Genomic DNA, 14,057 nt, shown 5'->3' with positions numbered 1-14,057 from the left:
ATATAGCTTTTGCATTCATGCATTTATGAAGTGTTCCTCGATGTTCTGATAAGAACAGACTCCAGTGGATTAAAGACTCTGTTCTAAGGACTCTGCTGACTCTCCTCATTATCCAAGTCCCTCAGAAACAGTGAGAACGGCCCTTGAGCATCCTTCCAACACATTCCTGGCCTGGGAGCTTTTTCCAGGGCCAGGAGGCTTTTCTGGAGGTTGGTTTAAGAGCTTTGCGCCCGTTGGCCTTGGCTCTTCTTGGCTTGGGCAGGCGCTGGCTGCTTGCACAAGCTGCTCTTGGTCTTGGCGAAGCCGCAGGTACAGCTCTCGCCAGGACTCGCCCTCTGCTGGTTTTTCATCCTTGAATGCTTTGCAACAGCGGATTTGCCACAGCCTGTCTGTACCACTGTGCGCCACTGTCCTCGGGTGAGTGTTCCCTTGAGGCTGGTGCGCAGAAGGGGTAGAAGTCTGGGAAATGGGTGCTAGGAGAATGCAGGGTGGCCTGGGAGTGGCTGGAGAGCTGTGTTGTGGGAGCCCCCGGACATCCTGGGGGCACCAGGGAGCGAGGGAGTCGCGCTTTGGTCCAGAGTACAGTGGCATCTTCAGGGACTTTCTGACAAAAGGCAAGGCCATCTCTTCCCCTCCCTCTCCCTGTCCCCCTTTGCCTTCTGCTCCCCTTCCCCCTTCCCTTTCATCTCCCTTTACCCCTTCCTCAACACCTCCTCTTTCTCCTTTCCCTTCCCCTTCCCCTTTTCCCACTTCCCAGGGCACAGAGGCTCCTGGCCTAGGTGAAGAGAAGGAGGACATCCATTTCAGGTCAGGCAGCCGATCCGAATAGGCCTGCAGCCAAGGCATATTAGAGGTTTCAGTGCTGAGATGCAACATTGGCACCCGGGCTTCTTCTGTGGAATTGATGGGACTGGCTGGATCGGTTGAGATTGGCGCCAGCTGTCCCGCCTGGATTTCCTGGATCTCGCTTGCCCTTGGGACTGAGCTGTGCACGGAATCCCAGGGTCTTCTGGGGCCTCTGGAGCCATTCCTTTTCAGGCCTCCTTGAGCCAAGGCAGCAGCACGAATCCTGCCCTTGGTCCTCTGTCTCCTCGGCAGCAGCTGGGTCTGGTTGAGGGCATCCTTGAAAGACTGTGGAGGTGCCCAGAATTCATGCTGTTGCTGGGATTCGCTCTGGTGATTGCGCCCGCGCAGCTTCGCTGCCTGCGTCTCTGGCTTGCCAGAGGTCTGCTTGACCTTAGAGGGCAGGGGGCCTGAACCTCTCTTCCCCTCTTCAGAGGATCGGCACCCATCTTTTGGTCTGACCCCAGCCTGTCCCTGGGGTTCCCAAGGGAGACCTTCTTGTGGGAGCCCTGGTGGATCCTGAGACTGCGGGCCCGGACGGCATGCGTTGCCAGGCATGTCCCGGATATCAGTAGGCCCAGGGTCCCGCGAGACTCCAGAGCTGTCCACAGCCCAACGATGAGACCTGCTGCTGCCCCCAGAGGACTCTGGGTCCACTCGGGGACGCTTCTCCTGCCTGCTCCTGGGACAAGGGCTGGCAGACCACTTGCTAGATCCCTGGAACTCACACAGCTCCCGGGGCCGTGGGGGCTCTGGCCCAGAGTTGGGGCCTCCCCTCCTGTCTGCCGTTTCTTTCCCCCCGGAGCCCCAAACCACACTTGACTCTTTCAACTTGTCCTCTTGCACCCACCCTGACTCTGACAGCCCAAGAGCCTCCTTCCTGGGCTCTGGAGTGCCATCTTGTTCAGAGACCTGCTGTAGAATCGCCGAAAGAAGCGCTGGGTTGCAGCCCAGGAGAGCCAAGGTCTCCCAGCGTGTGTCCAGCTCCTTTGCCATACTGCCCACCAGCGGGTGCTTCCTAAAATCCTTCACCATCTCTCTGACACCCGTGGTGCCAAGGATTTCTGCTGTGATGGGCAAGACCGACAGCAGACTCAAGGATTTGCGGAGCTCCTCCGAATGTGTGCTGGAGGCCAGGTGCTCTTGGAGCAGCTGCACGGCTCCCCACACCCACTCGGCGGTCTGCGTCCCCATGCTACTCCTGGCCATGTCTACAGAAACACGGGAACCACACATCTGGACTCCTCCATCCAGGGGTTCACTCGCCCTGCTCTGAGAGGACAGATCCACATTTGACGCCTCCAACAGGTCCTCCTGCTCCCTCTCACCTTCCTCCACCTCCCTCTGCCCCTCCCCCTGCCCAAGATCATACTTCCTGGGCTCTAGACCTCCATCCTGGTCAGGGACCTGGCTCAGAGCCTCTGATTTGTGGCTCAGAACAGCCAAGGTCTTCCAGTGTTTGTCTAGTTCCTTGGCCAAAGCAGCCACCTGTGGGTGCTTCCTAAAACTCTTCACCACCCTTCTGACACCCGAGGTGGCAAGGATTTCTGCCGTGATGGGAATGACTGAGAGCAGCCTCAGGGAATTAAGAATCTCGTCTGTGTCTGTGCTGGAGGCTAGGCGCTCCTGGAGCTGCCGCACAACTCCGCACACAGACTCGGCATTCTGCATCCCGATGTCACCCCCCACCATGTCTACAAAGATGCTGGACCAATTCGCCTGTGATCCTGGGTCCTGCGGGTCACTCGCCCTTCTCTGAGAGAACGGATCCACATTTGAGGACTTCAACATGTCCTCCGTCTCCGGCTCCCTCATCATCCTTCTCCACTCCCCCTCTCCCAGATCATCCTTCCTGGGTTCTTCACCGCCATCCTGCTCAGGAACCCGGCTCAGAGCCTCTGATTTGCGCCTCAGCACAGGCAAGGTCTTCCAGCGCTTGGCTAGCTCCTTGGCCAAACTGCCCACCTGCTGGTACTTCCTAAATCCCTTCACTGTCTCTCTGACACCCGTGGTGGCAAGGATTTCTGCCGTGATGGGCATGACTGAGAGCAGCCTCAAGGATTTGTATAGCTCGTCGGCATCTGTGCTGGAGGCCAGGCGCTCCTGAATCTGCCTCACGGCTCTGCACTCCCACTGGGCTGCCTCCATCCTTCTGCCAACCCCGTCTATGTCTACAGAGATGCCCAGGCCACTCACCTGGCTTCCTGAATGCCGTGGGTCACTCACCGTGCTCTGGGACTCTTGTTCTGGTCGATCGCTGTGAGGCACGTAGGCTTCCTCCTGGTCCTCTCTGCAGCCGAGTCCAGAGTGACCCTGCCCACCAGCTGCCTGCCTTATATAAACTGTTACTGCCCCACCTCTTCCCACAATTCCTCCTGTAAGCCCCTCCCTGTCTCATGCCTGTCACACCCTTACATCCTAGCAGGGGGTCTCCCATGATGCACCTTGCCTGACCTTCCACAAGTCCCCTCCCTACAACTCCCAAGGCCAAGTGTCGGCTCTACCCTTCTTGTCTGGAACTCCTGCATCAAGAGATCCCCCACTATTCCTCTGACCTGGGGGACCAGGGATGGTGCAACTGGCAACTTCCACTAACACTCCCTTTGTCTCCATCCTGTTTACAGTATCCTCTCTATCTGGCCCTGTATTATTTTCCACCTTTAAAGATAACCGATATCCCTAGAGATACTTTTTTAGTTGCTCCACAAACTCCAGGCCTATTGTCTCCGATTTGACCTCAGTGTCCTTCATCACCTGATGTGCGTTGGCACTTCTAGGATTGGACACTTGCTGAGGGAATCGCTGATCCCGCCTGCACCAATCCAGCTAAAGGCAGTGGCCATTTGCCTGGTCAAATTTAATAAATATATAAATGAATAAATAAATATGTATTTATGTGTGTATGTGTGTATTTTAACCTATGTATATGTGCAAACATATATACATACATATATATTCACAAGCATATATAGTTATATATAATTATACATATACATATATATACATTTGTATGCAAATCTGTACTGGCCAGTGTCTTTTCCTAGTGTTTCCTCTTCTTTTGTTGTTCCTGTTGGGGTTGTGTGCTGCTGGCTTGCTAAGGAACTGTTTTGTTTGCTTGCTTTGTTTCAGAGACAGGGTCACACTGGGAAGACCAAATTGGACTGGCAATTTGAAACCTCGTGATTCTGCTGCCTGTAGGCTGAGCACAGGTGTGGACCATCAACACTGAGCTCCTACCCCCTGTGGTTAGGGTGTGTTTTGATCTGAGCTTGTTGCTTCTGTTATGGTAGGAAGCAGGTTGGGTAGACTGGAGAGTGCCTTGATCTCCTCCATCACAAGATGTGTATTGGCAGTTCCCAGGTTGGATACTTGTTTAGGGAATTGCTGCTCACGCTTGAAGTAATCTAACTGAAGACAGTGGCTGTTGGTCTTCTTGAGATAAGTGTATATATAAGTATATTTTCCCTTGTGTATGTATGTGTACATGCATACATATATACACATATATGTACATACACATATGCAGAAACCTATACAAATGTACATATATTGCATATATACATATGTGTGTGTGTGTGTGTGTGTGTGTGTACAGTGTGTGTACAGCCTTTCTTGCCTCTTTCTATGTTCTTTGTAGTGTTGTGAGACTTTTGGCTTGGTGAGAACCATTTTATTTGCTTGCTGGGTTTCAGTGACAGGGTTCCACTGGGAAGACCAGGTTAAACTTGAGCTTTGGAACCCGGTGAGTTGGCCTGACTGTCCCACAGGTGTGGATCATCAACACTGATCTTCTAACCCTCCCTGATGTTAGGGTGTGTTCTGATCTTAGCTTCTTACTTCTGGTTTAGTGGGAAGTAGGTTGGGTAGATGGGAGAGAGTTCCTCAATGTCTTTCATCACCTGATGTGAGTTTTCATTACTCAGGTTGGATAATTGTTTAGGCAACAGCTGATCAGTTCTGCACCAATCCAACTGAAGCCAGTGGCCATTTGTCTTGTCCATATATATATATATATATATATATATATATATATATAATTTATACATTTATGCTTATATAGATTTACGTTTATCTATGTATATGTGTGATATCTATTTAGCTATCTATATCCCAAACTTGAAATATGTTATCAAACCACATTTAGCAGAAGGCTTTAGGATCTTATTTTTAACTCTCTTGCTCTGAAATTACTTATTCTCCATCCTCCACATTTCTATTGTTAGAAAATTTCTTCAAAAATAATCATTCCCCATAGTTTATTTGTTCAAAATCCTTACTAACAAGAGAAATCATATTCCAAATTAACCACTTCTTCTGTTTCATTGTCTCTCTTTCTCTGTTTTCTAGTCTCTTTTCTGGAGTATTTTCTTTCTTTATTTGGGGGGTAATTCTTCATTTTGTTTCTTTCTTTTAATTTAATTGTGAAAATAACATACAGAGGGGTTACAGTTACATGGGCAAGGTAATGAGTACATTTCTTATCAAGAATTGCTGCCTGCTCCTGGGAGTATTTTCTTGAGGTTACATATATGGGGCCCCATACTTGGTTTTCTGTAAGACTTCTTATGTTTGCTGAAGAATGTAGTCAACATTATCAACAATTTAAGATCTAGAGGTCTCTCTGTCTTCAGAGTTTGAACATGGTCTTACTATTCATCATAACCTGGTGTGTGCCTTAGGTTAATGTTTCAGTGTTTATAGGACTCTTCACAGATTCTAAAGGATGTCTGAAGGACAAAATCCTAACATGCTCTATCTCAATTTTTCTTCCCATAACTATGAACCCATCCTCTTACATACACAAAAATTCTTCAAACCTGCTTATGGACAAGGACAAGTTGATTGCACCCAGAAGGTAAATAAGAGGATTTCAAGCAGCCCGTGGAAACACACCAATTAAGGAAATGGAGAAGGAATGCTGTCCTCCATGCTTTCCCATCCAAAGGGTGCAATCTCTATCCAGACAGAAAATGAACACCTTCCTGCAGTCAGCAGAGAAAAGATTCACTCTCTGGCACACCTTTCAGCTCCATAACACAAAGCTAATTTAAATATGTACCAAAAAGTCTGAGGGATTTCTATATTTATCAGAACCCTTATTCTTTGTTGTCACACAGAAGTTTAGTGTTTAATACAGATCATCGTTTCCAGTAAATGATAGCCAAAACATCATTTCATAATAAATTAGAATGCTAGTTAAATATTTATTAATTATACACTATAGTCAAATGAGAATCTTGGATATAGATGTATTATTTACTGACAAATAATAAAATGAATATCATTTACTGACTACCTGGCCTAAGAAATAACATTCTCAGTAACATTGAAGTCTGGATTTCTCCCTTTAAGAAAGCTTGTTCAGAATAATAGTATTAGCATCTTCTTTGTTTTTCTTTAGGGTGACAGAAATACAAATAATGCATCTTCTATGTTTATAAAAATGGGATTATACTTCCTAGATTTTTCAGTGGTTTTTTGAACCTCAACATTATGTTTCTCAGATTCACCTGCATTAATGCATATGGCTGTAGTTCATTTTTGTTTCTTAGAGCATTGCATTTCTGTGAATTCAGGACAGTTTATTTCTCCTGGGCTAGACCCTGAGATGTTTCCAGTGTCTTCTGTTTCTGGATGATGGCTGTTGTTTCCCTCTTCTAGAGATGATGAGCAAGGTGTTTCAGGCTTGTATACCCAGGAGAGGAGGTGTTGTGTGGCAGCCCATTTACAAATGGTACATCTCCCACTTTACCCCGCAGTCTTGGTTTCTTCCAAGGTCCTCAAGCCAATTTTCACTTCTCACCAGAACTCTAGGAAAATACCCATCACTTCACAGACTTGCCAACTCTGAGTCCTGGCACATTATGTATGTCTTCAAGTCCTCTGGGATTTGAATTTCCTGATTACCAGTGAGATCATCTGTCTTTTATAAGTTTATTGAACTTCATGTTTCCTTTGACCTTCACTTATACTTTTCTTTGAAACGCCCCACTGTGCCCTTGGGTGGACAGTTCTTTCCAAACTGGCTCATTAGAATTTTTTTTATGTTCATGTAATTAATCTTTTCTTTATTATTATTATTTTTTGTGAAAATATCCTATAGAGGGGTTACAATTACATGGGGAAGGTAATGAGTACATTTCTTATCAAGTATTGTTGCCTCCTCCTCTGTTTCCCCTTCCTGTTCCTTCCCATTTCTCTACCCTAACCCCCCAATTCCCGGGCCAAAGTTGTATAGTTCTTTTTTCGACATAATGACTTGTACATCTCATTGTTGCAATGGGTCCACCTGTATCCCTATTTAAATTATTTGTTTTTTCCCTTCCCCTCCACAAATTATACTGACCTCACATACAGTGAAAGCAGGGGTTATACTGTGGGGAAGGGACATACAAACCAACAAAGAAATAATGGTATAAATGTGTTAGAAACAGTCGCATGAAAGAAAAAAAAAACATTTGAATATATATCTTAGGGCTCATTTCCCTAACATCACCTTATCTGACCTTTTCTGCTTGACTCAGACATATACTATATATTGCAAATAAGGGAAGCCATGGGACCTATGTTTCTTTGGGCCTGGCTTACTTCACTTAATATAATTTAGGAAAAGGAATCTTATCTTTTGTCTGCTATTCAGAACCTTCACCCTTTTGATTCCTTTGCTGATGAAAGTAAGGATGATGACCTGTTTCCTGCTCTCTCCAAGGATTATATCTAAGTGTTTTTTTCTTTCTTGCTTGCTATTGTTTCTAATGTATTTATAATGTACCACATTTTTTTGTCTGTTTGTTTTTTGCTTTGTATGTCCCTCCTCCATGGTATAACCCCTGTTTTCACTCTATTTGATGTTGGTATAATTTGGGAAGCAGAAGGGAAAAAAAAACAAATTGTTTAAGTAGGGGTACAGGTGGACACATTTCACAATGAGGTGCACAAGACGCTATTGGGGGGAGGAATGTAGTTGTGGAGATCGGAGGGAAGGGATGGAAGGGGAAAAAGAGGAGCAGGCAACAATGCTTGATAAGAAATGTACTCATTACCTTGCTCATGTAATTGTAACCCCTCTGTACAGTATTTTCACAATAAAAACCTTTAAAAAAATAAAGAATTCAATAGAGAAATGGCAGGAAGACCCTTACTACTGTCCAAGGGATCACTGACTATTATGATAAAAAGAAACTACTGAAGTTGTTTAAGAAGAAATTTGCCTGCAATGGTACTGTAATTAAGCATCCAGAATATGGAGAAGTAATTCAGCTACAGGGTGACCAGCACAAGAACATATGTCAGTTCCTGGTAGAGCTTGGACAGGCTAAGGACGATCAGTTGAAGGTTCATGTGTTTTAAGTGCTTATGGCTCACTAAAGCTTAAGTGAGGATTTCCTTGCAATGAGTAGAATTTCCCTCCTTTCCCTTGTCACAAGTTAAAAACCTCACAGCTTGCATAATGTAACCATTTGGGGTCCACTTTTAACTTGGACTAGTATAACTCCTTCATGCAATAAACTGAAAAGAGCCATCCTTTCTAGTCTTGAAGTCCCTTATTTAAACTGAGGTCAGGCAACAGGCGCCTGGCAGTGTCCAGCCTGCAACAAAGCAATAATGTGATGTTTCAGTTAAGCCCAGAGCCCCAGGATCACAGGTGGCTATGTCTGGTCAGAAGCTCCCTCTGCAGCTTCCCCTGCCCTAAGAGAATGCTGCTATTTGAACTACCCATGGTACTCCAGAGAGAATGGGTAAGTCATCAAGCAACAGCTGTGCCACTAGGGGGAGCCTTGAGCTGGCCACACATGGTCTAAGTAGGGGGTGTCCAAAAAATGAGACCAGCCTAATAACAATTAAACTTTTGACAAGGGAACAAACATCAGAGTCATCTCTCATGTAGCTAGCTGTAGAGTTTGCAACTTAAGTAACAGCTACTCAGTGCCATGTGAAGTAATCGACTGGTTTTTGGTTTTACTTCTCCCAGTTTTAATGTTATATCATTTATTTATACTTAAATGAAAAAGAATCAATCTTTTTTCCCATTATCAGAGAGGAACCTGTATAGAGGCAAATTTGCCATATGGTGTCCTTAAGTCTCTATTTGGTCACTGAGATCTGACATCCTGCAGTTGGCCCAGCCCCTGCTGATTTGCATCTTCCCCAGAGCACAGCCCAAGGACTTGATAAGCTGCTTACACACTGTTCAGTAGAATGTTTCAGTCAGCACACAGCATGAACATGAGGAGCCCTGCTCAACTCCTGGGGCTTCTGATGCTCTGGCTCCCAGGTAAGGATGGACAATGCTAAGGATTAGTTGGCTCTTCTTGGAAAGCATAATTTACTAAATGGCTAATGGATTTTATGTTTCCATTGTCAGGTGCCAAATGTGATGTTCAGTTGACCCAGTTGCCATCCATGTCTGCATCTCTTGGAGAGAGAGTCTCCATCCCTTGCAGGGCCAGTCAGGGCATTGGCAGTAATTTACATTGGTACCAGCAGAAACCAGGGAATGCTCCTAAGCTCCTGATTTATTTTGCCACTAGTTTGCAATCTGGGACCACATCCAGGTTCAGTGGTGGTGGATGAAATGTCTCCTTTTTCTTGCTCTATTTATATATTACCATACATTATATTATATAATACTGCAATATGGATAATATTAGTGCTGTGTTCCTCAGATATTTCAATAAATAAACTAAAATGTATCATATTTGTTAATATATCTTGTAGATGTTTTCTCTTTCCTGCCTGATTGTTTTTATAAAGATCCATAGTTAATCAACTGGTTTTTAACAAAAATAGAGCACAGTGAACCACCCCAAAACTTTTTTTCGGTCGTTCTTTAGGATTGAACTCTGGATCTGGGTGTTGTCCCTCAGATCTTCAGCTCAAGGCTAGTGCTCTACACTTGATCCATGGTGCCACTTCCAGTTTTGTGGTGGTTTATTGGAGCTAAGAATCTCATGGACTTTCCTGCCCTGGCTGGCTTTGAATCATGATCCTCAGATTTCATCTCCCTTAGTAGCTAAAATTACAGATGTGAGCAACCAGCACCCAGCTACCCTAAACCTTTTTGGCATACAACCCCAAGCACTTATATTCATCAGCTACTCGTGCATTTTTGTTGGTCTTAGGGCTTGAACTCACAGCCTGACCACTGCCCCTGAGTTATTTTGTTTAAGACTAGGTCTCTACTACTTTGAATTACAGCTTCTCTTCTGGTATTCCAGTGCTTAGCTGGTGATAGAGTCTCATGGACTTTCCTGCCCAAGTTGGTTTTGAACTGAGAGCCTCAGATCTCAGGTTCCTCAGTAGCTAGGATTTTAAATGAATAGCGGGGAGCAGGTGGCTCACAGTGTTGCCCAGTCAATAGGTGGCATATTCATACATATATGGGTATGTTTCTCTATGGATCATATATTTTAAAAACATGCACAAATATTTATTTATTACTGCACATATATGTATATATATAAATATTCAGAGAAAATACATCATGTGAAGATACACACACACACACACACACACACACACACACACACACACACACACATACACACACACACAATGAGGGATCTGATGAAAGGTAGTCTAGTTTTTCCAGAGCCTTTTCTAGAGAAAGATATGTAAGAATGCAGAACATGGAGACTTAGGAATCTTCCTAAACTTATTATTTTCATGAAAAGTTTAAGAAAACAGAAGTAATTTTGATGACTTCTCAGGTGGTTCTGCATTGTCACATTGGTTGGATTACTTGTAGGTTAAGTACACTTCTGCACCTGTCTGTGAAAGTTTCTCTAGAGACAATTGACTAAGAGAGAAAGATGAACACCATTGTCCACAGCCCCTTCCAATAGGCTGGTGTCTCTTCTGCAAGAAAAGGCGAGGGAGGAGGACGTAGAATATTCACTCTTATTCTTGGGGGTCATGATGTGAACTCCACTACACTGTGCTCACATGGCAGACTACAATTTCTAATGTAAGATTGAAGTATAGAATTCTGCCCTTCAAGTTGCTTTCAGTAAGATCTTAGTCACAGCAATGGAAAGTTAACCTACCTTTATAACATGTTCTTGCTTACTTTGACTATGATAGAAGATGGATGCTGATCTGAGAGCATTTGGACTCACTATCACTTAGTTGAAAGGGACAGCTCTTATTTGTAGTGGAAACTTTGTTAGCATGTTAGGCAACAATATGTAGATATAGATTTTTAAGAGACTTTAAATGAGCTAAAATAACTATCAGTGAAAAAAAAATAAGCTGAATGTGTAGAAATCTTGTTTTTTTTTTGGGGGGGGGGTCCGGTCGTGGGGCCTGAACTCTAGGCCTGGGCGCTGTCCCTCAGCTCTTCAGCTCAAAGCTAATGCTCTACCACTTGAGCCACAGTGCCACTTCCGGCTTTTTTCTTTTTGCTTATGTAGTGCTGAGGAATTGAACCCAGGGCCTCATGCATGCAAGGCAAGCACTCTACCACTGAGCCACCTTCCCAGCACCTAGAAAAACTTCTTGCATTCATAGATTTAACCTTCAGAGCGTGAGATGTGGATATAAAGAGCACAGGACAGCTGCAGGACAGCAGATGGGATGTGAACACTGGTGTCTGGGTACAGTATTTCTGGAGCAGGATGAGAGGGGCAGTTCTTCTCTGCAGGAGGCAAGTCAGTATAGAGCCTCAGACAGCTGGGGTTCCCACTACAGCTCCACTCTTAGTGTGGTTTCCAGAACCTTTGATTTAAGAATTCAATAGTTTGTGTCAAAAATATACCTCATAAGTCCATTGGTGCTGAAGGCACTTGACATCTATAACTAAGAACAGTGACAACCCACATGAAGAGCAACAGGTTCTTTTTTGTGGAATTATCATACTTTCCCAGCACACTGACTTCAGGAAGCCAACACTAGCAACCTTGTAAGACATCATGACGCAAGTCAGACAAGCACAGGGGAGCCACTGGTTCTCCTCACATGCACCTGTTGTGCAACAAAGAGAGTTAGATTTTCCTTTATCACTTCAGCTCTCCACATGCCGTTAGTGATTCATATTTTGTAGAATCCCAGGGGTGACTTAAAGAGATTCTGGGATCTCTGTGCAGCTTTTTCTCTCATTTTTCTGTCTTCAACTTTGTGGACTTCCTAGCTCTATTCTTCAACTTCCTACTGGCAAATCATGTACATACTCTCTTTCTCTCTGTCTCTCTCTGTCTTTCTCTCTATCTCTCTCTCCATTCTCTCTCTCTCTCTCTTACAAACACACATACTACTGGAAAAAAGAGGAATTTTATCTCAGTAAACATTTCTCATGTTAAACAAAGCAATATCCATTCAGTTTGAAGCCACAACTCTCTATAATGTAATACCAGGGACTAAAACTTTGAGTATAGAATCACTGAGGAAGAAGAGGGCAACCTAAAATACAAACAGAAGATATAGACTCCAATAGGAATAGAATATTCTTAAAAAACTGTGAACAAATCAAATAGGAAAATTAATGAAAGCTGCTGCCATGATGGCAGACATATCTTGTCTAAAACATATTCATTATCCTAATTATTACTACCAGAAAAAATAAGATAGGTTATAATGCAACTCCTGATGTGGTATACTGACAGTATTCTTTCTGCATTACTTTCCTCAAAAAGTATATAATCTAATCCAGGTACTACTGATAAGATCTGATATCAGAGTTCAAAGAAACTTGGGAAAGAAAGACTTTGAGACCTTGTCTCTGATTAACCAGCGAAAAAGGTTTAAGTGGAGTTATCCAGAGGTAGAGCAACAGAGCTAAGGGCAGCACCTAGTCCTTGACTTCCAGTACTTCCATAAAGACACGAACACACACACACACACACACACACACACACACACACACACCAATCAAACAATCTGAATTTAATCTATAGAAAAGGATAAAAAGACATTTTAAAATGTAATTCATAATTAATTCTTCCTATAAAAAATTCTGGTTTTGTGAGATGTAATATTAAAAAAATACCACTAGATGGAAGAGAAACCCCACAATAAACAAAAATGCTGTTTAGTAGTCATAAGGAAGCCATAGAATTAGTGTTTTATCATCAATGAAGAGGCTCTGAGGTTGGGCATTTGACTATGATACAGGACACTAAGGAGGAGCTGTCAGCAGGCTGAATTGTGGGGAAAAGTCTTCTGTCTTTGGTATTTGGAGACTGGATGTTGGGCCTGCCTTTATTTCCTGCTTTCTTTCTCAGCACAGGCCATTTTTTAAGGATTGATTCATATTATCCAGAGATATGTGTCCTTGGCAAAGAGGCCTTTAAGAAGTGTGTGAGTTCATGTGAGGTCAATGGAGCTGTAGCAAACCCCGTAGTACTAATACCATTAGGAGATGAGGCATTGGTTGCTCTGTCTCTGTCTCTGTCTCTGTGTCTGTCAAAGGTATCAAGGCCTCAGAAGGTTCCAAGAAGTTGAACAGTTAGAAAGACCAAATAAGATGATAGCTCCTGATTTTGCAACTTCAGAATTTTGGTTTAAAAAATACTTTGCTTTGTCTGCCCAGACTAAGATATTTATGTTCCTCATGGCAATGCAGGCAGTGTAAGGCACCAAACCAGCTCTCTCTGAACAGGATCAGCCTCCCTCAGGAGTTGACTTCTGGACATGGAGTCACAGCCTTGCTTCTCTTCTCTCTGCTCTGACCTTGGGGAGGAAGCAGGACTGAGGCTTCATCCTGAGGATGCTTGCATTCAACGAGAACATTTCCTTGAAAATAAAAGTGTGAGCCTGCTTCATTTTCTGATCAGAATCAGAAAAAATGACTATATGCAATGTTTCATTGGTTTTGTTCGTAGATGCATATGCATTTTTTTCTCCTGTTTAGATGCCAGTGAACACCTTATATGGACATGGTCTCAAGACTCCTTCCTGTGTTCTAGCAAGAATATAAAGAGCATCCCAGACAGGAATCAGCAGAAACCAAGCCTGAATCCTGAACTCCTGCTCACTCACTGCCTGGTCATCAAGTCTACCCGAGTTAGGCTGGGGTCTGGACATAGGTCACTCTAGCCATCAGCAGCCCATTGCCTTTGAAGCACATGAACTTCCTCCTGTCACCACTAGAAGGGAAAATTTCACCATAGCTGCTGCCCTGCAGGGGGCAGCTGGGAGCCTGGGAACTTCTTTAAGAACAGGTGTTGGCCTGGAAGACACCATCAGAAGGCCTAATCTAAGGATAATGGGTGTAGAGG

At 44.1% G+C, this 14,057-nt stretch overlaps 1 pseudogene and 1 gene segment (V, D, J or C); both read left to right on the top strand.

Annotated features, from left to right (window-relative positions):
• The window catches only part of LOC122116814, a 474,299-nt gene that overhangs the window by 293,960 nt on the left and 166,282 nt on the right, over window positions 1-14,057 (top strand).
• On the top strand, window positions 5,622-8,329 carry LOC122116762 (annotated as a pseudogene).

This window comes from Dipodomys spectabilis, unplaced genomic scaffold (assembly GCF_019054845.1).
Source record: "Dipodomys spectabilis isolate Male_0828 unplaced genomic scaffold, ASM1905484v1 ptg000137l, whole genome shotgun sequence".
Classification (NCBI taxonomy): Eukaryota; Metazoa; Chordata; class Mammalia; order Rodentia; family Heteromyidae; genus Dipodomys; species Dipodomys spectabilis.
This window is presented reverse-complemented; position numbering and strand designations above follow the sequence as displayed.